This window comes from Rattus norvegicus, chromosome 1, assembly GCF_036323735.1.
Source record: "Rattus norvegicus strain BN/NHsdMcwi chromosome 1, GRCr8, whole genome shotgun sequence".
NCBI classification, from domain to species: Eukaryota; Metazoa; Chordata; class Mammalia; order Rodentia; family Muridae; genus Rattus; species Rattus norvegicus.
The window spans coordinates 230,840,102-230,863,553 of record NC_086019.1 but is presented as its reverse complement, the minus strand read 5'-3'; the positions used below and the strand labels follow the sequence as shown (position 1 = coordinate 230,863,553).

General features: G+C 43.4%; 1 protein-coding gene across 4 annotated transcripts in view; it reads right to left on the bottom strand.

The window, feature by feature from the left end:
• The window catches only part of Apba1 (amyloid beta precursor protein binding family A member 1), a 205,690-nt gene that overhangs the window by 132,433 nt on the left and 49,805 nt on the right, over window positions 1-23,452 (bottom strand). The gene's annotated exons all lie outside the window — the stretch shown is intronic.

The window sequence follows — 23,452 nt, the reverse complement described above, 5'->3', positions numbered from 1 at the left end:
CCCTCCCCTTGCCATGGTGAGCCCACGCAGCCCCATCTGCAGAGTAGCAAGGCCAGGTCCTCCAACCTTGTTCATGGCCTGTGCTAGAGGGGCGAGGCATTTGGAGCTGTGGTTTGAAAGTAAGATGCTCTCCACGGACTTGCCTGTATTCGGGTGTTGAATGCCTCAGATAGTGGTATTCTTTTGACAGACTGTAGAAACTTGAGGCTCAGCCAAGTTGGAGAACTAGGCAACATTCCTCCTCTGACCCCTTCTATCTTTGCTTTTCTCTCCTTCCTGTCCACCAGGATGTGGATGACACATAATCCTACCGCCACAAGGTTCTGACATCCCTAGGGACCTAGCAACACAGAGCCAAGTGGCCACAGGCTGACTACTGTGAAACCCTGAGCCAAAATAGCTTCTTAATTTACATTAAGGAATAGCTTTTAGGTTTTTTGTTGCAATGACAAGAGAGGTAACCAGCAGAGTTTGCCATTGTGAGTATAGTCTCCAGACTTCTTCCATCATTTCTGACCTGTACTCACTGCTGTGAAAAGTTAACTTTCCTTCTCTTCTGAGGTGGACTCTCTTCTGTACTGAGATTCCCATTGGTTCTGCCTAGCAGAGCTTCCTCTGGTTACCTGTTGAGCATAGAACTTAGAGCTACTTGCCTATCCTCTTCAAAAATCAATCACATCTCTTCTACATCCCATCCACAGAGCCATGAAATGGGTCATTTACCTGTATGGAAACGTCATCAGCATTTTCAAAGCAGACTTGTTTCTGGGCTGTTCACTGTATCTGCCTGCCTTGTTATTTCAGGGTAGCAATAACCAGTTGCTTGGCCCAAGACTTTGTTCTGATGTGTGGAACTCCCAGGCCTTCACCATGGCAGCTTGATAGGTTCTCTGCTGGGACAAGCAGTTGGGACCACCATGCAGTTCCCTCCCTCACAGTGTGACCTTGAAAAACAGTAGAGTATGTTTCTAAAACTCTACCATTGCAGTTGTTACCCATAAGCATCAGCTGTAGGAGTGACAATTAGAGTCCTCTTAGCCTTCTGACACAGAATCAGTGAGAACTGATCAAGGCCTTTTTAAAGATATTTTTATTTTTCTATGAGTACATTGTAGCTGTCTTCATACACACCAGAAGAGGACATGGGACTTATTACAGATGGTTGTGAGCCGCCTCTGAGGTTGCTTGGAATTGAACTCGGGATTTCTGAAGAAGGGCAGTCAGTCCTCTTAGCCATTGAGCCATCACTCCATCCCAAAAAGCAAACTCTTATTACCAACCATCTATGTTGATATTGTATATGATGAATTTTACCTCTCTTCCTGTGTTAATCAGTTTTCCTTTACTGTCAAATACCCAAGACAGCCCAGTTATTAAAAGAAAAGGTTCCCCTTTGGCTTCTGTACTTTGAAGTTTCAGTCTGCATTTGCTTTTGGTCTATGGTGAGAGAGTCTATCATAAACTATGAGAAACAATGCTGCTGACCTTATAGCCAGGCAGTGAAACAGGAAGAGACAATGGCCAAAAACATCTCGTTCCTGGGACTTAAAACCTAGGAGGCTTAAAAGGCTTCACCATTCCCCAGTAGTCACGCTGAAGACTGAGCCTTTGACCGTGGATACTAGAGGGACATCTATCAAGCTCTTTTCCCTGACAGTAAACTCTACCAGGGTAGGGACTGGGTTTGTACCCGCTGAACTTCATACAGGGCAGGTCACCACAGACATCAACTCAAATTTGTTTTTGCTGCTTTACCAAAGTAACTTCTGGTTGACAGACACAAGGTCTTCCCTGACTCAGTCCATTCCCAAACTGAAATCATGATCAGCTGGCTCCTATGTGGACCATCTTAATCTGAGAATGTCCTTTATAGTCGCTTTATGACCACAACCCAGTTCTCTCAGCAGGGCCATCATTCCATTGTAAAGTTTTCAGTGATGGCTGTTTCTTTAGCATGACTCCCTTACTTTTCTGCCCAGAGGAACAGTTCTATCTTCCTTATTTCTCAATAAAGCTTCCATAGCATTTTATCCCCACTCCCTAAAGCTCCCTCGAGCTGTCTTAGGCATCCAACTACCTTTGACTCACTTAACTTCATCCCTGGGCTCTGGAAACTTCCTGCCTATAATCATTCTGGATGATGTCAACATAAACATGACTCCTAAGGTTCTTGAATTTATCTCCTCCAAGAATCTTGTTCTTCCATTAGTTCTGTTACTAATAAAACTTCGCTGCATTTTCTATTCAGCAGAGGGTGGTTGAATTTGTGTAATGGAAGTCTCAGCTGCCTGTTACACTTAGCAACTTGAACAGAACCTATCACTGTGCTACGATGAAGCCAGGTAAGTTTCTCCTAGATGAGAGTGAATTCAGGCTAAAGTAAAGCAAAGCACAGAACCAAGCACTTTGCGTGCACTTTCTAATACTATTGTGGATGCACAATACTCTTCTGGCAGAGGCCAGTGCTTCTAGGAATCATTTAAGAAGAAATGTGGTCCTGAGATGAACCAACTTGGAGAGTGTTTGGAGTTTTATACAATTGGATGATAAATAGTAGAAACTGTAACTTTTTTTTCAAACACTCTCGCCCACCCTTCCTATTTTCAATGGGGGTCCCTCCATGGTAGCTTCTACCTCATGTTGATCCAATGTGGCTCGCACGGCTCCCAGCCCATGTCTCAAGTTCTAAGATGGAGAACACAGCATTGGTCTGAGGTCATCAACGGGCCATGCACCCTTTGTAGTGGTAAGAGGCTCTGTGACGGAACAGGGACCTAACTGGGTCAACAAGCTACTGTAGCTTCCAGGCAATTATCAGTGTCGTGGCGCTGTAAGTGGGAACCCAAAGAGAGACTATGGCCTCCCTGAGAATATGGGCAGTTAAAGGGAAACCTGGGACACAGAGAGAAGATGGGCGAGTCTGGAGTCACTAAGCATCTGGACGAAGTCTCACCCTCAGACTCTGTGTGGTGTGGAAGTCAGTGACCTATTCATCATACTGTTTTCTCTTCCTGAGCAAAAAGATTCTCTGGCCTTCTTCGTAGGTAGGTGGGACTTTTAAAATGAACTTTAGCTAAAGTATCATGCAGAAGTAAAGTAAGCCATTCCCCAGACTTCTCCTAAATACAGCCTTTGAGGTCCTCCCCTTCACTGACCCCCACAAAGTGCTCCTGAAGATGTTCCAAGTGGACTGAGAGGAATGGAAGAAATTGGATTAGAGGTAGGGGAGACACTGCCAGGGAAACCTTTATAAAAATGACATTCGGACAGAGACATGATTTGCAAAATTGAGAAAGTAACAGAGCTGAGAAAGGACGGTTCCAATAGATAAAAACTGAATTAAGAGATCATCAGGCAAAATGGGGCTTGGCACCCTGGGAGAATCAGATGGGAGTTGGAGTTTTGTAATAGCAGGAGAATGAAAGGTCCAGCGGTCCAGGTAAAACATGATGTCTTGACCGCAGTCTTAAAGGAGGAGGTGATTTTACAATATATTTTTGGAAACAGCACAGACAAAACTCGTTGGATGTCTGGAAGTTAGGGAAGGGGTAAAGAGGGAGAAATCAACAACACCTCCCTAAGTTGTTGACTTGAATGTTTTACAGGAGCTGCTATGGCATGACTGTAAAACCACTCCCATCACTCACGGTTTGACTGTTTCCTCCCCAGAGCATGCTGCAATTCTGACAGCTACAGAGCCTTTGAAGGTTAGCTTGGCTGGTGAGTCACTGAAGGGTCTAATCATTTTTCTTTCTGACTTGCATTCTCTGCTTTCTGGTCCACAGAGACACAAGGAAACTGCCACATGTTCCTTCTGCCATCAACTTTGCCATACCTTTCTGGCCATGATAGGTTCAAACTCCCCAACCTTTCCTCCCCGAAGCCATTTCTGCCAAGTATTTAGTCATGGTGATTAAAAAATAGTACATAGATATTAATACCATTTAATCAGATGGCAATTGACTAGTCCAAACTTGGGGAAGTAAACAATCAGGATTTCCAATTTTAAAGATGTTAAATTCGATCTGACTATTGAGGCATGTGGAGATGTCAACGCAGACATCTATGCTCCTATGTCACAGGTAACTTCCTCTAGATAATAATGAGGATGGTGGGGATGATGGAGGCAGCTAATATCCACTAAGCATGTATGGAATATCTGGCATTGTAGAGATGCTTTACACAGACTGGCTCATTAAGTCTCATGATGTGCCTGTCAACTAGCATGTTAGTTTACATATAGTGAAACCTGGTTAAAAGTAATGTGTTTACTAAAGACATAGAAGAAGAGTTCTACTGTCTATGACATAAAACATTATCCCATGCAAGGTACTTGGGAGAAGGGCCATGCCCTTTCTCTCTTTGCAGCTCAAAAGTGGCGGGCAGAATGCTTTGTAGCTAGAAGGCACTCGACCATTGCTGTATGATTCCTCTTTTTTTGGAGAAGATTGGGGGCCCTGAAGGCAGGCCTCCATACTGCTCTCTTCTCTCTGTTGTCTCACCTCCTTAGTCACCCATCTGCTCCTCGTACTAAGGGACTTCTGGCCCAGCACTTCACTTCTGCCTTCCAGACGAAGTTACAGAGCTCTCTAGAGGTGTACTCTCAGTTCGCATTGGAGGTTTGAAGCACAGAGTTGTCAGAAGCCTTTCAGATTACTGGAATAGTGGTTTAGTAAAGTTAGAAGTCGTTCTGTACACTACACTCCCATCCCCCAACTCGCATCGCTTCCAAAAATTGCTGCAATCACCAGCAAGGACTGATTGAATCAGATTCAAGCAATTCAAACTCGAACTAGCTTTTCTATTTCTCTCTGGCCAAACATTTTAGGTCAATCTTTCACTTGATGAAATAGAAATAGAAAAAGGATAATTTAATACATGCTCACAGCACCTTCCGTGGCAATTTTAAGAGAAATGAGATGCTGAATGAAAGGTGAAGACCTGACTGCTTTCCAGTAGAGGATCCTAGGAGTGGAGTGGTAGCTGCTGCTTCTCAGTAGAGGGCCACGGGAATTTCTGTGGTGACTTCAGGACAGTGAGAGGCTCTGCTGTCCTCCTCTCCCCACCCCACCTCAGTAGACTCACCCCTCTGGTCCTTTAACTTCCTTCTTCTTACTCCTAAGAAGGCACAGTGTTCTCCTGTTGGCTCTCTATCCTGTGGGGGTTCCTGTCTTAATGTTTTTATATTGTAAAATATGCTACCAATGAATCGCCATCTCTCCTTCCTGGACTATGGGTTCCTCATGAAAGAGGTCGCGTGTAACCTATCTTAGAAAGCCTAAGGTTTAGTCCAGCTTCTGACAGACTCAATATGATTAAAGCTAAATCGTTGTTGAACTACATGGTGAGCAGTCAGTATACTACTGACAGGAGGCCTTTGTTCTAACCCAGGCTTTTGGAGAGATCCTTATACACCCCAGGACAAGCCCTTTCCACTCTGTAGGTCTATTTCTCCATCAGTTAAAATAAAGGCTATGCTCTCTGCACTCTGAGGGGCTCTCAGTTCTAGCATCAACAGTGTGTGGGAGTAGATGAATAATCTACAGAGGAGAAAGCATTTACATAGACCAGTTCTACAAGGCACTTGTCACCAATCACATCTGTCCAATTAGATAAAGTCCCTTGCTAAGTGACCTCCAAAGGATGCTGAAACCAGTAAGAGAGAAACAACCACTCTGGATCTCCAGACAGAGAACCACACCATAAGCCCTCATAACTGTTGGTCTTCCTAGTCAAGTGCACACTCTGCACTTTCCCAGCTTCTCATGTCTGGCTTCCCTCGGATGGGACTAGGCAAAGGTCATGGCAATAATACCCCGTGACAGATTTTCTGCTCCCCGGCATGTAGAGCAGACAGCTTAATGGCCCAGAGAACATGTGTGCATTTTAGTCTACACCTGCTTCCAAATCCAACATTGCGATCAAAGTCCTAAGAGAAAGCTGATGGCTTAGTGTGAGATTTCTGTCAGCAAAGATTGTAAGGGATCCTTGAGGAACTACCATTGTGGCCATGACTCCAGGAGGGCCATGATCCCTCTGTTCCAAACTGGGAGAGGAACAAGCAGGAAAGAGTAGTGATGCTTCCTTTGGAGTAAGGGTGGGTTGGGAGGTGGGGTGGGGTGGCCTTTAGGCTCTAGTTTTCTACTTGCTATCAGGGTAGAGCTTTGGACTGTCCTATATGTGCACGTCCCTCTTCTACCATGTGCCTTCTCCTCCCTGTAGTTGTCTAGCATTTCCTTTAGACTTTATTCACATGAAGGCCTGTTTTGTTTGCACGTATCTCTATACACCACATGCACGCGGCGGCTGCAGCGATGGAAGAGGGCATTGGATGCCCTAGAACTGGAGTTGCAGAGGGTTGTGAGCCACTGTGTGGAATCAACACTGGGTCCTCTGAAAGAATAGCCAGTGCTCTTAACATCTCAGCCATCTGTCTAGCCCCGATTCTCCATCTTTCTTACACCCAGTCTTTCCCAGATGATTACTAAATCAAATCAATGAGATAGCATTCAATGTCTCTAAAAACAGGTGGGTAATCAAATATTCTTTCCTGTTTCAGTAAGGAAAGCGTCTGCTTTTTTCCTTGACAGTCAAAGATCACACCTACCACTCCCCTTGAAGGCCACCCACAGAAGCCATGAATGATCCATGATGCCCTGTTTCAACAGACAGATCTGTAGCATGTACCCACAGTTTCCGAGTGACTTGGTGGGATGGAGGCTTTTTAAATCACAGCTTGCAGTCACAGCTGACCTGTTCACGACCAACAGTGCATTTACATAATGTTTTCTGGTGGGTTACGTTTTCTTATTTGTAAAAGTGACTTTTTAAGTGGATACTCTCATCACTTTAGATAATTAGAAAACAATTTACTTAACCTGGCCCATTGAAAGGTTGAACAGAAACCATGATTCTCTCCACATCTTGTGGCCATAATGTCTTTACTTCTATGAATCACCAACTCATCATTTCTAAGCCCAAGAAAGCGATTCCTTGTGTAAGGTTTGCGTCACATTCTTACCCCCCCCCCCACCCATGTGTGTATGCTCATGTCTGTGAATCTGGCTGTGTATGTGACATAGTGTTTGTGTGGAGTTTGCCTTCCACCTTGTTTGAGATGGGTTCTCTTGTTCATCACTATATATGCCAGGGAAGATGACCTGTGAGAGTCTGAAGCTTCTCCTCTCTCTTCCTCCCATCTCATGCTAGAAGGCTAGCATTAGAGATGTATGCCACCATGACAAGCTTTGCATGGGCTTGAACTGAGGTCCTCAAGCTTTTGTGGCATATGCCTTATTCATGGACGTCTCCCTAGCCATTCTTATTCTTAATAAAATTGCCTTGAGCCTGAAAACTGAGATACATACACACATGTGTGTGTTCACATAAATATATGTGTACATGTGCATATTTACATATACATATAGATGTACATATGTGTGTATATGATTATAATCCAGTAGTAAGAACTATTTTCTGTGTAAAGAGGTCTGATATGTCATTTTATCAAATTAAATGAAATAAAAGGACAAAGGCCTCTACTATCAAGAATGCCAGATAAGAAAACCAGCCAGTCATCCAACTACTTCGGAATAATTACCACTGTGAGATGGGCCCAGCCTTTGGCTTTACGGTGCCCATTCTTCATAATATCACAATGTTTTCCAAAGATAATGTTTTTAAAATACAAGACTACAGAACCTGATTTATTCAACATTTGCCCTTTGAAAGTCAAACAAAAAAACTATTTCTTTCTCCGGATCTGAGTATTTGCAGGGTGACGGAAATAGACCTGTGCTCCTCCATGTCTATTTACTTATAATCCCTGGAAGCGTGACATTTTTTTACTCCAAGAATTGCTTTTTAAATCAGCAAGTACACCATCGTGCAGATATGATATTAAACAGCTCCGACAGGGAAGATGCAGTGTGTAATTAATTCCTCAACCTCACCAGAAAATATCAAAAGAATTATAACCCGACGAATTATCAACAGCTACCAACAAGGCGACAAAAGGGCCAAAGGAGTGGGGAGCTCGCAGAGTGCGGAGGCCAGGGAATCAGAAGACAGACATGAAGTAAGGCTGGGAAAGGACAGCAGGCTAACGTTGCCTGCTCTCGGCTGGAAGCAAATCATTCTTATGCATCAGTTTGGAAAACGATGGGGCAGAAGACAAAGGCCTGACCATTTGCTGACTGGAATTTTCAAATGCGATAAATTCTTGCATACATCTACTGACTCTAATGAAAGCCAAAAGTAGAGAAGAGGGATAGGGTGCTTTAAAATTAAGCCAAATAAACTTGCCCTTCAAATCACAGAGAGCTTTTCTTCTTCTTCTTCTTCTTCTTCTTCTTCTTCTTCTTCTTCTTCTTCTTCTTCTTCTTCTTCTTCTTCTTCTTCTTCTTCTTCTTCTTCTTCTTCTTCTTCTTCTTCTTCTTCTTCTTCTTCTTTTTTACCAGCTATTTTCAACTATGAAGGACATGGCGGTTCATGAGATTTAGTCAAGAAAGCTCTCTAATGACTTCTCTTGAATGACTTTCATGACCTTGGTCATCTGGATTTTACTGTTCCCAAGTTGGACGGTCTGCTGGTGTTAGATTCCATGGGTGTTCTTTATTGTACAGAGGAAGTCTCTGGGCACTTTCATTCCCTTGGCTTATCATGTCAAGTTGACTACAGGCTAAGTCTTCTTTCTGGTGTCTTTGTCTATTTCCCACTTGGAATCAGCTGGCGGAATGACCTATGCCACATCATGGCTGCAGGATGGCAAGGGTCAAGGTATCCAAGTGTTCATGTACCAAAAACTACCTGGGGGTGGGGAACAGGGTCATGGTGATAATTAGGAGCCAGCCAGTTTGTATAAACACAAAGTCTGTACTGCTCTTGGCCCCCAGGTGACATCAGTGTTTCTTAAGACCCCAAGAGCTAAGTGATTCATCAAGGTCCTACCTCTTCTGGTCAATATTTCAGAGTAGTCTGGTGTGAACAGTTCCCTTTATCCATCTGTGTTACTACTCCCAAGGAGGAGGTGATCAGAAGAAAAGTAACTGAGGGATGTGTGAGAACCAGGGGTAAAAGGAAAGAATGAGAGTTACTGGGTGACATCACAGAGGAAGGGGGCTGAGAGTTACTGAGCATACCTATGGTACGATCATGTGACCATGTATGGTAGGAATACGGTCGTGTGTTAATAACACAGTTGAGGATGTTATGGTGATAACATGAGCAAAATACTGACAGAAAAGTTCGTCTGACCAGCCTCCCACAGAGTTCTTATATGCTTCCTATGCAATAATTTTAGTTTTTTTCTGGTGTGGCATTACTCAGACTAATCATACCTTGCTTTCTATAGGAAGCCGCAGGCAAGAGCACAAGAGAGCTCTCAAGTTTCTTGTGCTCTAGAGAGCACAACAACTGCTCTCGAGTTTGCCAAAAGTCTGGAACCATGACTTGCTGTTACTTGCAATAGTAGGCAATGTGTCTACTACTAGTGTCTGTGGATATAAATCTCTTTGCCTGTAGTCTGTGATATTGACAATTAAAATTTAGTGTCATGAATTAAACAGGAAATACAGAATGAGATGCTTACTGCAAAGGTTAGCACAGAGCCATCACTTGATTCATGACAAGTGGTATAAACGCTATTAACAATGAGTCACGGGTTCAAGATGGTGGGATGACTCAGGAGGTGAAGGCGTTTGCTGTCAAACCTGATGACCTGAGTTCGATCCCCAGGGTCCACCAGGTGGATCAAGAGAACTGAGTCCTGAAAATTGTCCCACATTTCCAACATACTCACACCATATGGACTCATGCCCCTCCTCTTCATCTACAAATAAATGCAAAAACACAAAAACAAAAAGCCACCTACACAAATACACACACACACACACATACACACACACACACACATACACACACACACACACACACACACACACACACACACACACACACACAGTTCACTCAAGATACAATCCTGGCAAGGATGAAGCAAAAACTAATGCTCACATCCTAAAAGCTGCCATGGAGTACCTGGTAATCACTATAATGTCTTTTAGCTTGAGGTTTTTGTTTGTATATATGGCTGCTTGTTTGTTCATTTGTTTGCGTAGGCAGGACCCCTCTATGTAGCTCTGGCTGTGCTAGAACAATCTCTAGGTCAACCAGGCTGGCTACAAACTCACAAGAGATCTACCTGCCCCTGCCTCCAGAGTGCTGGGATTAAAGGTGTGAACCACCACTTCTGGCTGTGACCTGAGTTCTAACACTAAATGTTATATAAGCAATAAGGCAAAGAAATACTAGGTATTTAGTATTTTCAGTTTCTTTGCTTTTCAAGGAAATCCATGCTTATGGGGAACTTCAGTGCAGACTGAAGCAAGCCCAGCTTGCTCCTATCTTCTGAGACAAACCCTGAGACTGCACTGTTCAGGTTGCTCTCCAGTGATGCTGTCTCTGCTACTCTTTCAAGACCTACTCTAGTGGGTCATTAATTCATATACCACTTTATGCCCACTAGCTACGATCTGAGCGTGGCCCCATGGGACCTGAGCAATAAAGAATGTGCATTTACTGGTGACTATTTCTGTTTGTATTCAAAGATATATTTTTGTTTATGGATTCATTGATCATTTCCAGGTGGGGGGAAGTTGTTAACAATTCACCAAGATGATGGTAAATCTATATCCACAGGATCAGAAGACTGAAGCTCAAGGAGACATTCAAGGGGAGCTCAACTACTGCATCGACCTGAGGGTAGGTGACTCCATTTACCACCCAAAATCTAGGCTCTGGAAGGCTCCCTTACATATCCCGGATTGTTTGTTCTGATTGTGAGCTGAAGTGAGGGGGAGAAGGGGGACTTGTGACACCCCCATCCATCAGACTAGCTTCCTTTCATCTGCATGTATATTGGGTCTGCTGATGGTGGCTTTTGAAATCAGCAACGTAGAATTCCTCCTTTGTCAGGCATCTATAGCTCTCCATCCAACTTACCTGTGTATCTTTACAATGAGACTTCTCTGCGAGTAATCACGACACCAGCTCACAGTGAATGAGCGTTTATCAGTCTTTTGCATAAAAACCCAGATTCATACTTCATCCTTTGCCATACAGACCCCGCTAGATGTGTGCTGCTTCTACACCAGGAAAAAGTTGAAAGATTGTAAGCACTGGAAATGGGTTCAGTCGTCTGTCCTGAGAATTCTACATGTACAGAAGTAGAGGGGCTGTACAGACAGCTCACTCGATAAAGTACTTGCCCTGTAAGTGTAAGAACATGAGTTTGATCCCCAGAACCCTGGGGATGTGGTGTGGTTGTGTACATTTGTAATCCTACATTGGGGAAGGAGGAGATAAGAAGACTCCTGGGGTTTACTGGCAAGCCAGCCTACCTGGTCAGTAAAAGCTGACACCATAGGGGTCACCTGAGGAACAACATGAAAGGTGGACCTGTGGCCTGCATATGCATGATTCACATATACATGCACTATGGCACACACACAAATGTGTTCTTCCCACAAAAAAACCAACCAACCAACCAACCAACCAACCAAACAAACAAACAACCAAACAAGCAAGCAGAGAAAAGATCCCCAAAGACACATCATGCTTTGGCTACAGACTATCCCCAGTCCAACTGGTTGGGAGATATGATGTTCTTGTCAGGTTTTCATTCAGCTAGCCAATTAGGGAGGGGCATGAAGACAGCTCGAGAAGTGACGAGTGACAAGTGACACAGCAGTCGCTGCTGAGTTATGCACACAAGCTCTGAGCCGCATGGTTGGAGACCGAACAACTCCAAGTTTGCAGGGCAACACCGACCTTGGCTGTGAAGCAAGGGTTAGAGTACCTGTGCATGCTCTGTTCAGGCACGGAGGACAGGCACCTGACAGAGAGACTCCTATCAACCCAGGCAAGCATTTTAGAAGTCTGAGCTTCGCCCTGTGGCGCTGTGCTGGCTGCTGCAGCTCCTCTCACCGAGCACAGGCAGTGGGGCACAGCCTGTGCTCCAGCTCTTTGGGCCTCTGATGGAAGCTGTTGGTGTCTGGAGGGAGGGTAAGGAGAAGCAATATAAGCTTCCCTCCAGGTCCCTGACCCTTGAATCACACACTACGACACCTAGTGTGTGATAAATGTGCACCTGCCAACAAACAGATGAAAAGATGAGATTGGGGACCGCATTCTCTCTAAAGGCATCAACAGGATGGGTTCCTGTAGAACGTGTGAATGAAAGTCACCTGTCCAGAGAGAAGAGAGTATCCAGGTGCTCAGGAGCCATCTTGTATGTCACCCACAGTAGCCAGTGTCCACTGTGAGTCTTCTAAGCTCTTCTTCTAGTCCCAGGTGTTGTTTCTAATCAATTGAGCGAACTTTCAACTTGTTTGTTAGTTCTCAACCCCAGCCTTCCAATCTGTTCAACAGAGCTCCTCAAAAACAGGGTTTTAAAAAATTATTATTTTAGTAGTGTTCGAGTATCTGTATATGGTTATGTGTGTGTGTGAATACATGTGAGCATGAAGGCCAGAGGCATTGGATTTAGTGGAATTATAGTTGGGAGCTACCAGACATGAGCATTAGGAAGCAAACTTGGGCTTTCCCCAATAGCAGGGCATGCTCTTAACCACTAAGCCAATTCTCCAGACCCCTTACCAGAGTTCTCATACCAGCTGGCAGAGTCAGTCAACTTCCATGGTTAAACCTTCCAAGGTGCTCTGCTGATTTTCATCCAGACACTCTGCTGGTGAGGCTCAGAATCAACCCTGCCTTTCTAAATTATTCAGGGAATCGCCATGCACATAGAAGTATGAGAATTTCCATTCTTGGAAGTCTGCTACCTCCAAAATGTTAGGAAGCAGCAAAGGAGAGGGAAGAGAGTGAGAGAAGCCTGATGCAGATTTCTTCTCAAGAGGTTCTAAGCTGAAATCCACAATGGCCGAAAGCTCACGTGTCCTAGGTAACATAGCATACACATTTCATCTGGTTGTAGCCTCAGGCAGCCCCCAAGGGGGGGATCCCAAACCTCACACTGACCCCCTGGCCTGTCTTGAGGATCAACAGCTCTCCTCTCCCTTCTTATTTGGTCTGTAGTTTCCTTAGTTATGACAAGGGTGGTGGTAGGGTATTCACAACACTGGTACTATTAGAACCCCTTCCTCTGTTTTCACAGACATGTAGGAAATACATAGGCTGTGGTCACTAACAATTTCCTAACTGTGATCCAAATAATTCTGCGGAAATAATACCAGTGGCAGAAAGCCTTACTCAAGTCCAGCTTCAGGCTCTTACTAACAGCATAGCCCCTGCCTTTGCCTCTCTTGCTATCTATGAAGTGCAGCCAGAGGGCACAGCCTATACCTCACCCTATCACTTACCAGCTATATGCTCTAAGCTGGAGCACGTTTCCTGACCTTCAGAGTGGAAATATTAAACCGAGCATGGTGGGAAATGCCTGCAATCTCAGCACTTTAGAACTTTCAAGGTAAGGCAAGAGGATGAGGAGTTCAAGGTCGAGAGTTCAGGGCCAGCCTGGATTAAAGGAAAAAACAAAACAAAATAAAACAAAGATATTTACCCACCTTCTAGCTCAGAGAATTGTGAGGATTAAGTGAGATTTTTGTATAAGATATACTTATTTTTATTTTATGTGTATGAGTGTTTTGCCTACACGTATGTGCATTGCATGTTTCCCTGGTGCCTATGGTGGTTAGAAGAGGACATTAGATTCCCTGGAACTGGAGGTACCACAGTTATGAGCTACCATGTGAGTGCTGGGACTCAAACCTAGGTCCTCTGCAAGAACAGTAAGTGTTCTTAACTGCTGAGTCGTCTTTCCAGCCCCAAGATCATTATTTTTAACACCTATGGTACACCTCCCACATGGTAGAAAAATGTTTTTAATATTAACAATGATAGAATGCTTTTATGTAAATATTAGTTATTGCTAGTATAATCTTAAAAAACAAAAGGAAAACTGGTACACAATGGGATATGGAGATTCAAGCATTTGAACCACCACCAAGAACAACAACAACAAAAATGGCACAAGGTATTCATCATATGAGAAAACCACCACAGAGGAAATGAAGTTTGGAAATTCTGCTTGACCTTGTAAGGAAGAGGATGGAGGAGCAGCGCCACCTTTACGCCCTCCACTGACTGGAATGACTCCGTAGAACCACTTGTTGACAGTCATCAAGTGACTGAATTACATGAATTCTGATAAACCTTCCAGATTGGTTGTCACAGGTTAGCTAAATGTGTCCAGTGATGGCATTAATCTGTTTTGACAGATCTCCCTCTCTGAAGGGTGTGGACTCGTAGGGACTATAAATGGCTTTAACAGGAGCACAGAACAAAAGAGATGGGTGGCTGCGAACCAAGACTCCCTCTGACTAAGGTCTCTCTTTCCTTCAGGATTAAGAATTTCCAAACAGCACCACACTGCCCTCTCCTTTGGTAATCTAAAATCAAGCACCCTCTACAGACGGCCGTTATTCTTATCTCTGACTCACAAACCAAAGCACTGTCCTGGAGGAACCCCAGTCCATTTCCCAACGTTCCAATACCCTCTGTCCCCAAATAGCGCAGGCTCCGCCAGATCACAACCCAGACACACGAGGGACCCATAAACCATGCTTTGAGGGAGGTGACTATTTAGCCTACTTTGGTATAGAAAAGCAATCATCAATTCACCCAAGAGGCAACTATTAGACACCAAGTGCAGCAGCTCAGAAAATATAGAATGCATGCATCCTTTTTCTTTGTGAGTAAAAATAAGATAAAGCTAATATTCCACAAAATTAATCCCTTTAATGACCTGAACATGGAAGATGGACTATTGGGGAGGGGAAGAGACCCAGGAAAAGGATAAATGGGGAAGACGGCAAGAGAGAGAAGAAGGGGGGGTATGATGGACACATGCCTTGAATAGAAATTTCAGTTAAATCCATTAATTTGCGTAGTTACTATGACTGAATAATTGAAATAAAAATATACTAGTGGACAAAAAGGTCCTTATAAAGTATGAAATGGTGCTTAGTAAAGCTTTCAGAAAGTTGGGCATTCATTACTACTATCTCATCCCAGCAGATGCTCACCACAGCCAATGGAAAATGAACACATGAGCAGTTCCTTTTCAGATCTTTCTTCCCTCCAGTTGTCCATTTCCAGCCTCCATGGCTTTCCCTTATTCTTCCAGTTCGTGAGCTCCTACATGGCATTAGACACTGATTTAAGCACTGGAGGGCAGACAACTAGGCAAAATAGGCTTCAAGTCTGCCTCAGTGAAACTTCTAATTCCAGTGTCTGCATGCATTTCAAAATTGCATGGTCACACACACATGCATGCGCGCTTGTGCACACATGCAGACACACAGACACACAGACACATACACACACACAACATGCACAGGCATGCACACTTTGCTTTAGTCACACAGAAATATACATACATACATATATATTACATATACATAATATACATACACATATACACATACACATACACATACACATACACATACACATACACATACACATACATATACATATACATATACATATACATATACATATACATATACATATAATGAATTACAATACAGGCAGGGATTCCTGTGTACTGTTCTACTTTCCACAGCTGTAGTTCTGGTCAACTAAAGTCTAAAATGTTAAATGGAAAATTCCAGAACACACAACTCATAAACCGTTGTGCGCCTGTACAAGCATTACTCATGTAGTCTGTACTTGTGTTCTCGTGGGGCTGAATACGTAATCTGTGTGAACTACATATGGAAGCTAGAGGACAACTTTAAGTGTTGTTCTCATGAGCTGCCCACCTAACATTTTTTATCATAGATTTGTATGCATGATAAAAGGTATAATGTATGTAGAGGCCAGAATTACCTGTGATTTCTATCATCCACTAAGGCCTTTTTATTGTATTCCTTCCCCGTCCTCCAGGCACGGAGGCACTGCTTCATGTTTAATCAGATACATAAACCAAATACACACACACACACACACACTGTGTATATATATATACATACACACACACTGTGTATACACACACACACACACACACACACACACACACACACACAGATCTAATCATCTTTTTAGCTTTTCCCAGAAAAACACTGGTAGACATTTTCCTCTTCTCTCCTCTTGGTCCTCTGTGAGGATCAAACCAAACAGCCAAAGAGCAAGAGAAAGGGAAAAGTGAGGCCTGCACCATGGGCAATCTACACTCTGTCTCCAGAACAATCAGACTAATCCTCACAGGCCTTATTCCACAGGATGTCATTAGAGCCCCAGTCACTCATTTCATGTCTCATCTCTAACAGCAAAATAAGTTTCTGACAAAAGCAAGACTCACATCCAAAATGGCAGGCAGCAGCACAACCCTTTTGAGCCCCGGTTGGTCAATGGTGCTTTTGTTTTGGGGGGAACAAGGTAGTACAGGTTTGCTCTTTTAACATTTCGAAGGAAGAATATGTCTAAATCCTCTATCCACTGACCAGGATTTGCAGGCTCTGACCCCCTGGGTGTCCAATTTTATCAGCTCATATTTTATAAAGGATTTTGCTGATGAAAGTCAATTGCTGCTCTGAAGTAGGCAACTTTCTGTGATCGCTCTTATCCACTGTCTAAGTAAGACTCAGAGAGACTATAATATATAAGACTAAGAGTGGTAGAGACTCTAAGAGAGACATTACCAAAAATGTCTATGAATATCATATCCTTAGACGTCAATACGGTTCAGTGAGAACAGAGAGTTAAGGAGGAAAGTAACTGAAACAGCCTTAATTGGATCTAATAGGGCCATGGGTCAAGTTCTCTGTAGAAATGAAGCTGCTTATAATTTACCATCAAATGAGAATGAAAGGGACACTGTTAATAGAGAAGGTAAGGCATCAGTCATGAACCTGGGCAGTCCCAGACAAATCAGGGGAGACATGTGGTCACCCTATGAATGGTGCCATCTGGGTGCTAGCAGAGAGCTGTACCTCAGTGCTGACCCACTGACTAGACTCTAGAGGAAAGAGAAAACACTGCTATATCACATTGTAGAACATGCTAATTATTTCACAGAGGTCATGTCTTATTATTCTTCTAATCTCAGGACAGGCTTGAGACGGCCTGAATATTAAAAGCCTTTGAAACCCAATGTTGGGACACTCTGGTACATAGTGAGAGACAAGTAATGAGTATGAGGTGGTGGGAGGAAGTTCCAGGGGGCCATGAGTACATGCCCAGACAAGGACGAGTAGCAAGAATGTGCTTATGAGGACCAGCCACAGTAGCACATGCCTGTAAGTCCCCTCTGCTTGGGAAGTAGAGGGAGGAAGATCAGAGTTCAAGGTCATCCTCAGCTGTAAGTGTCCAGGAGAGAGAAGATATTCTAAAGAGATATCCATGGCCTTCTCCTGGGCTCTCAGACTATTGAATCAACAGAAGTTAGGGATTCCCTAAGAATCTCATGCTGGTAGAAAGGTTGAAAGCCTAGCGCTGGGATGACTTTCCTTCTGCAGAGAGATTTCATATGCCTTTCTGGAAAGACTGTAGCTGATATAATGATGGCAACCCATCTTGCCAAGGTTATGCATACCCCTTGCCCCCTCTTTGACCTAAACTTCATAGTAGGGCCTTAGAAGATCAACTGGAGCAGAGGGCGCTGGGCTTCTTTACTCCTTTTTATAATGGGGCCACACTGGATAAATCTCCTTTCTCTGTTCTTTACAATTTAGTGTGTTACCATTGTGTCTTGAGAATGCGTGGTTGAGCCTAGGCTCTTAGGGGTCCCAGAGCACAACTCTGGCACAACTCCAGCAACAAGGCTGTATGGTGACTTTGAGGCCAGCCTGAGCTATGCAAGACTGTGTCTCAAAATCAATCAATTAATAAAAATAATGATAAGAAGTAGGCATGTGACAATTCGGTCTTGCATTATTGTAACATAAGAATATAATGGCTCAGTCCACAAGTACAAAGATCTGGGGGGTGGGGGATGTTGAAAACAGCTATCCATATCTTTCTACATGGCTCCTTTTTTCTGATAAATCAAGGTTATAGCTAGTTTTTTTTTCCTAAACTATTTATATATACAGAAAGAATTTTACCACTAGGCAACCTTTCTCTGGAGCAAGCATTTGTACTTGAATAATAGCGCTGGCCTCTTTTACAGAAAAAAAAAAGAATTTATTTCAGATCTCCCAAAGGCTAGCAAAAAAGTTATTATTATTATAACAGTATGGATGCCTTATGTTTAAAGTTCTCTCATTGCTATAATATCAGCACATATTTATAACCAATAATATAAACAAAGCCACAAAACCAATAAAATCCAAATGAATCACATTAATTCGTGTAAGTATATTGTGTTGAAATTAGTTTCCTTACTGTGGCCTGGTTCTCTGCCCAGCCTGTTCTGCTCAATGGCATGCAGTGACTCAGGTTTCCACCTGCTTCTGCCTCCTCAGGCCCAAATGCCACCTTCAGTGTCACCAAGGCTTCCTCATTCTGTCTTCTGGCCTGGCCTTGGCTGGAAAGGCTCATTTGTAATTACAGTCTCCTCAATCATTTGAATTGATAGTAATAAACAAAATCATTATTTGATGCCAGGGCACTAATGGCCACATGCCAGTGTAGGTACTAAAACCTCACAGCCATAGTAAGTTTCAAGATGGTCACCAGAGAGTCCAGAATGTGCTCCGATTGAATTTGCTTAAATCCTCGAACTGAATTTTGCTAAAGTTATAAATTCCATGTAGTAAAGAATATGGGTTTATTTTGTTGACTGTAGTATTCGTAGTACTTAGCAGTGTACCTAGTACATTGTAGCACACATTTTCTCACCCTGTATGTACACATATACATGTATACACATATACCCAAACACATATAAACATATATGTACATAAATATACACAACACAATATACATATAATGCACACATGCACATATATGTGCACATACAGACATATATATGTATACACATAGCACACATGCACACATACATGTAAGCACATATTATATCCACATACATATACACATATATTCCACAGACGTATTCAGTAAACTGAAGATTAAAGAGTGGGTGGAAACTCCTCAAAGAGAACTCTTGTGACCATAAGAAATTTACCTGTGGTCTTCAATCTGCTGGCATCTGAAGGAACAAAGTGGCCCAAGAGTCCTACCAACAGGTTTGACAGCTGTGCACACACATAAAATAAATCTAGTCTCATACTAATTAGACTTTATGTTCAAATCACTGTGGGAATGGAAAGCATCCATGTGTAAACAACTCATTGGCCTTTCCCAAGAACACCGATGCTGACAAAGAGAGCACCTTTGGCCATCAGCAAAAAATTTGCTTTTGATCAGCAAACTCAACGTTATCAAACTGTGTGCACTGGAGCGAGAGGAAGTGGGTGAGACAAGAACTACATTGCCCAGCACCTGCGACAGGCCCCTAGCACCATGCTGGGAATTTAATATCTGTTACTTAAACTTTCCAAGAACACTATGGTATTTCCTATTTTTTCCTTCTCTCCCTCTCCCTTTCCCTCTCCCTCCTTCCCTCCCTCACTCCCTCTCTCCCTACACCCTCTTCTCTCATGTGTGTGGACATACATATATGTGTGGATGCACATGCATATACATGCATGTAGATATGGATGCCCAAGGTTTATTTTGAGACTCATCCTCAGTGGCTTTTCTACCTTGTTCACTGAGGTGGTGTCTTCCAACCAAACCCTGACCTTACTAATATGACTAATCTCACCAGCCAGCTGACACTAAGGATTCTCCAGTCTCCACTCTCCAGGGCTGAAATTACAGGTGAGTTCTGGGAACCAGAACCCTGGTCCTCCCTCATGTTTAAGATGCAAGCATTTTTTTAAAATCTTTATTAACTTGAGTATTTCTTATTTACATTTCGATTGTTATTCCTCTTCCCGGTTTCCCGGCCAACATCCCCCTAACACCTCCCCCTCCCCTTCTACATGGGCTTCCCCTCTCCATCCTCCCCCAGTTACCACCCTCCCCTCAACAATCACGCTCACTGGGGGTTCAGTCTTGGCAGGACCAAGGGCTTCCCCTTCCACTGGTGCTCTTACTAGGCTATTCATTGCTACCTATGAGGTTGGAGCCCAGGGTCAGTCCATGTATATAGTCTTTGGGTAGTGGCTTAGTCCCTGGAAGCTCTGGTTGGTTGGCATTGTTGTTCATATGGGGTCTCAAGCCCCTTCAAGCTCTTTCAGTTCTTTCTCTGATTCCTTCAACGGGGGTCCCGTTCTCAGTTCAGTGGTTTGCTGCTGGCATTCGCCTATGTATTTGCTGTATTCTGGCTGTGTCTCTCAGGAGAGATCTACATCCAGTTCCTGTCAGCCTGCACTTCTTTGCTTCATCCATCTTAACTAGTTTGGTGGCTGTATATGTATGGGCCACATGTGGGGCAGGCTCTGAATGGGTGTTCCTTCTGCCTCTGTTCTAAACTTTGCCTCCCTATTCCCTACCAAGGGTATTCTTGTTCCCCTTTTAAAGAAGGAGTGAAGCATCTGCATTTTGGTCATCCTTCTTGAGTTTCATGTGTTCTGTGCATCTTGGGTAATTCAAGCATTTGGGCCTAATATCCACTTATCAATGAGTGCATACCATGTGTGTTTTTCTGTGATTGGGTTACCTCAAAAGATGCAAGCACTTTAAACATTGAGCCATCTTTCCAGCCCTGTGCTCCTTATTTTTTTGACAGAGAAATTGATGCTGAAAAATGAAGCAAACTGACACACAGGGAGTAGGGAAGCTGCCTGTCCAGTTGAATTTTTCACAGTTCTCAGGCCACCCTCCCCCCTAAAAGAAGTGTACATGGCAAGAGATAGCAGAGGATGATAGAGTCTCCTGTTTTTAAGAGACAGACCATCAAAAAGTAACACGTATATAGTCACATTTGTTTCTAAGAAACAGATTGTGGAAACTCCTACATTTTCAGGTTAAATTTATTTGTTTTGGAGATGAGAAGTTTGATCATCAGTGAGGAGGATGCAGCATCCACTGTACCCCGAGGACTGGTGGGCAAGCATAGCTTTTGATTCATCACAGCTAAGCTGCATCCTGTGCAGTGCCAACACATAGTATCCTTAATGATGTTTCCAACAAGAATCTTTACTAAAGCTAGTCTATGCCAACTGATAGCTCAAGGGATGGAGGGTTGGGTAGGAGCTGAGCCAGCTATGGCTCCAGGGACACTCATTGGGCTGCAATCTCAGGGCTGCCCCTTTCTAGCTATCTCTCTTCGAACTTGTTTTTAAGTAGAGTTCTTATTGATAGAATGGGGATGTTCCAGTAGCTCTCTCAGAAGGAGAGCATTTGTGAAGTTATGGGTGTAAAGCACTGAAGTATGCCTGCTATAATAAGAACCAGATCAATGCTAGTTACTTTATCAGATTACGTCTGGAAAATAGTAGAGCTAGCGATGTAGCATCTGATGGAAACAGGCTACCATTTTTAGATTACTTTGAATATAACAGATTACATTTCCCTAATACGAAGTGCATAATACTCTAAACTACTCCACGACTCATTCTTTTTATAAGCAGTGGTATTCCCCGTGGGATACTTAGCACCATATTTGGAAGAGAAATCACAGAATCTTTTTAATTAAAATAATGAATACTGTTGGCTGCAAACTCAGTAGTAAGAAATAGAAATGTTTACCAAGGTAGAAAATTCCAGAGTGATACATTAATGTGCCCACACCAGATTAGTCCATATGGTACATCTTAATCCATATGGTACACTTTTTTTTTTTAACTGCAAGGAATTTTTGAATCTGTGTCATCGTCTACTAAAAAGGAAACAAGATGAGGTGGAGGAGAGTGGGACTGTAACTGAATGCTTGCCGCTATCCCTTGGGTTTCAAGTGGGAAGAATATGCAGAGATGGGGTGTGGTGGCAGTTTGGGAAGAGGGACCACCGCGTGGGGAAGTCTTATTAATTTAGGGCACTGCCCCCTTAAGAGCAGTATTTCTAACATGCTGTTTCAACATTTCCAGGAAGAGGTTTCTATGAATGCCAAGCTCTCCAAAGGGGCCATGGTGGGTCATCTTGTCCTCCTAAAACGTGATGGTAAGGGCACAAAGAGTAATTAGGGCAATTACCTCCAGCTAATTAAAGCAATGAGCACCCAGAGCCAGAAGCATGCTTTGCCCTCAGTCCCAGTTAGCATACTGTCTCAACTTTGAGGCCCAATTATCTGCCTTCTATCTCATCCTGTTCTCCATCTTAGATGTCCCTTCTTGCCACCAGGGAACGCCTTAGCATAGTCTTTTCTACTTTCCAGATACGATCCACTAAAAACAGCCATTAGTTGGCTCTTGCTATGTGCAAGTGGGTGGTATTTAACATAGTGCAGGATCTATTTCTAATCTGAAAATGTCGCTTTAGCCAATGACCATGTGCTGTATGCACAAGAGATTGCTCTGAGCACTGTGGAGAACGTAAAGGCGAATCAGTTATCAGTTCTGTTTCTTCACTTAACAACTGAAAAAAAAATATGCTTCTCTTGCTCCTAATGGGCAGTACACTTGGAAGTGGGAGGAAGACATGATGGTGGGTACAGTAAGTGTAAGACTCATAGCGTAGGCGGATGTGGTCATGCAAGCCTGTATCCTAGCTGCCTCAGAAGATGGGGCAGAAGGATCACAAGTTCAAGGCCAATGTGACAATTCACTAAGGTAAACGTTTAGAAAAGGCTCAGTGACACATACAAGGCTCTGGCTTCAGCCCTCAGTACCATTCCCCATTTCCCACATCCACGGGCATATAGTTAGTCTGTATAAGGAAAATAGTAAAAAAAGAAAAATGCCATCACACAGCAACTGAGAGTTCATTGTATCTGTCCTGGACAATCTATAGTGGCCGTTAGAGCACAAAAATGCCCCTTCCAAGCTTCCCATTTCCAGCATGGTTAAGTGGATCCATTAAGAGATCACTAGGGGAAGGAAGCTCATCCCCTGTGAGTGCCTTATGTATCCCTGCACAAGGTCTGAGGAGCTGCCTCTCCTTTTCCTTCTCTCCTTTGTCACGTAATACAGCAACCAGGTGCTGGCGTGCTGATCTTGGATTTCTGCCTCCCACTGTGGCAGTGAGTTTTTGTCCTTTATCAATCACTTAGTCCATGGGACTCTTGTGTTGGCAGTATAAAATAGACCAGGACAAAGGCTAATATAGTAGTCTGTGTGCATCAGGTTATAGTTGGACATTATAAGCATTGACAAGCACCTGTAGACTCTTCCCCACATTGCCCCTTGGTAAGAGTCAACACTTCAGTTTTGTGATCAATTTACCTCAGATCACAGTACGTGTTTGCTGTAGACCTAGGAAAATGCTGTGATAGAAAAATCAGGCAATTAGAGGGGACAGAGCTACCTTGCCACTCTCCTCCAAA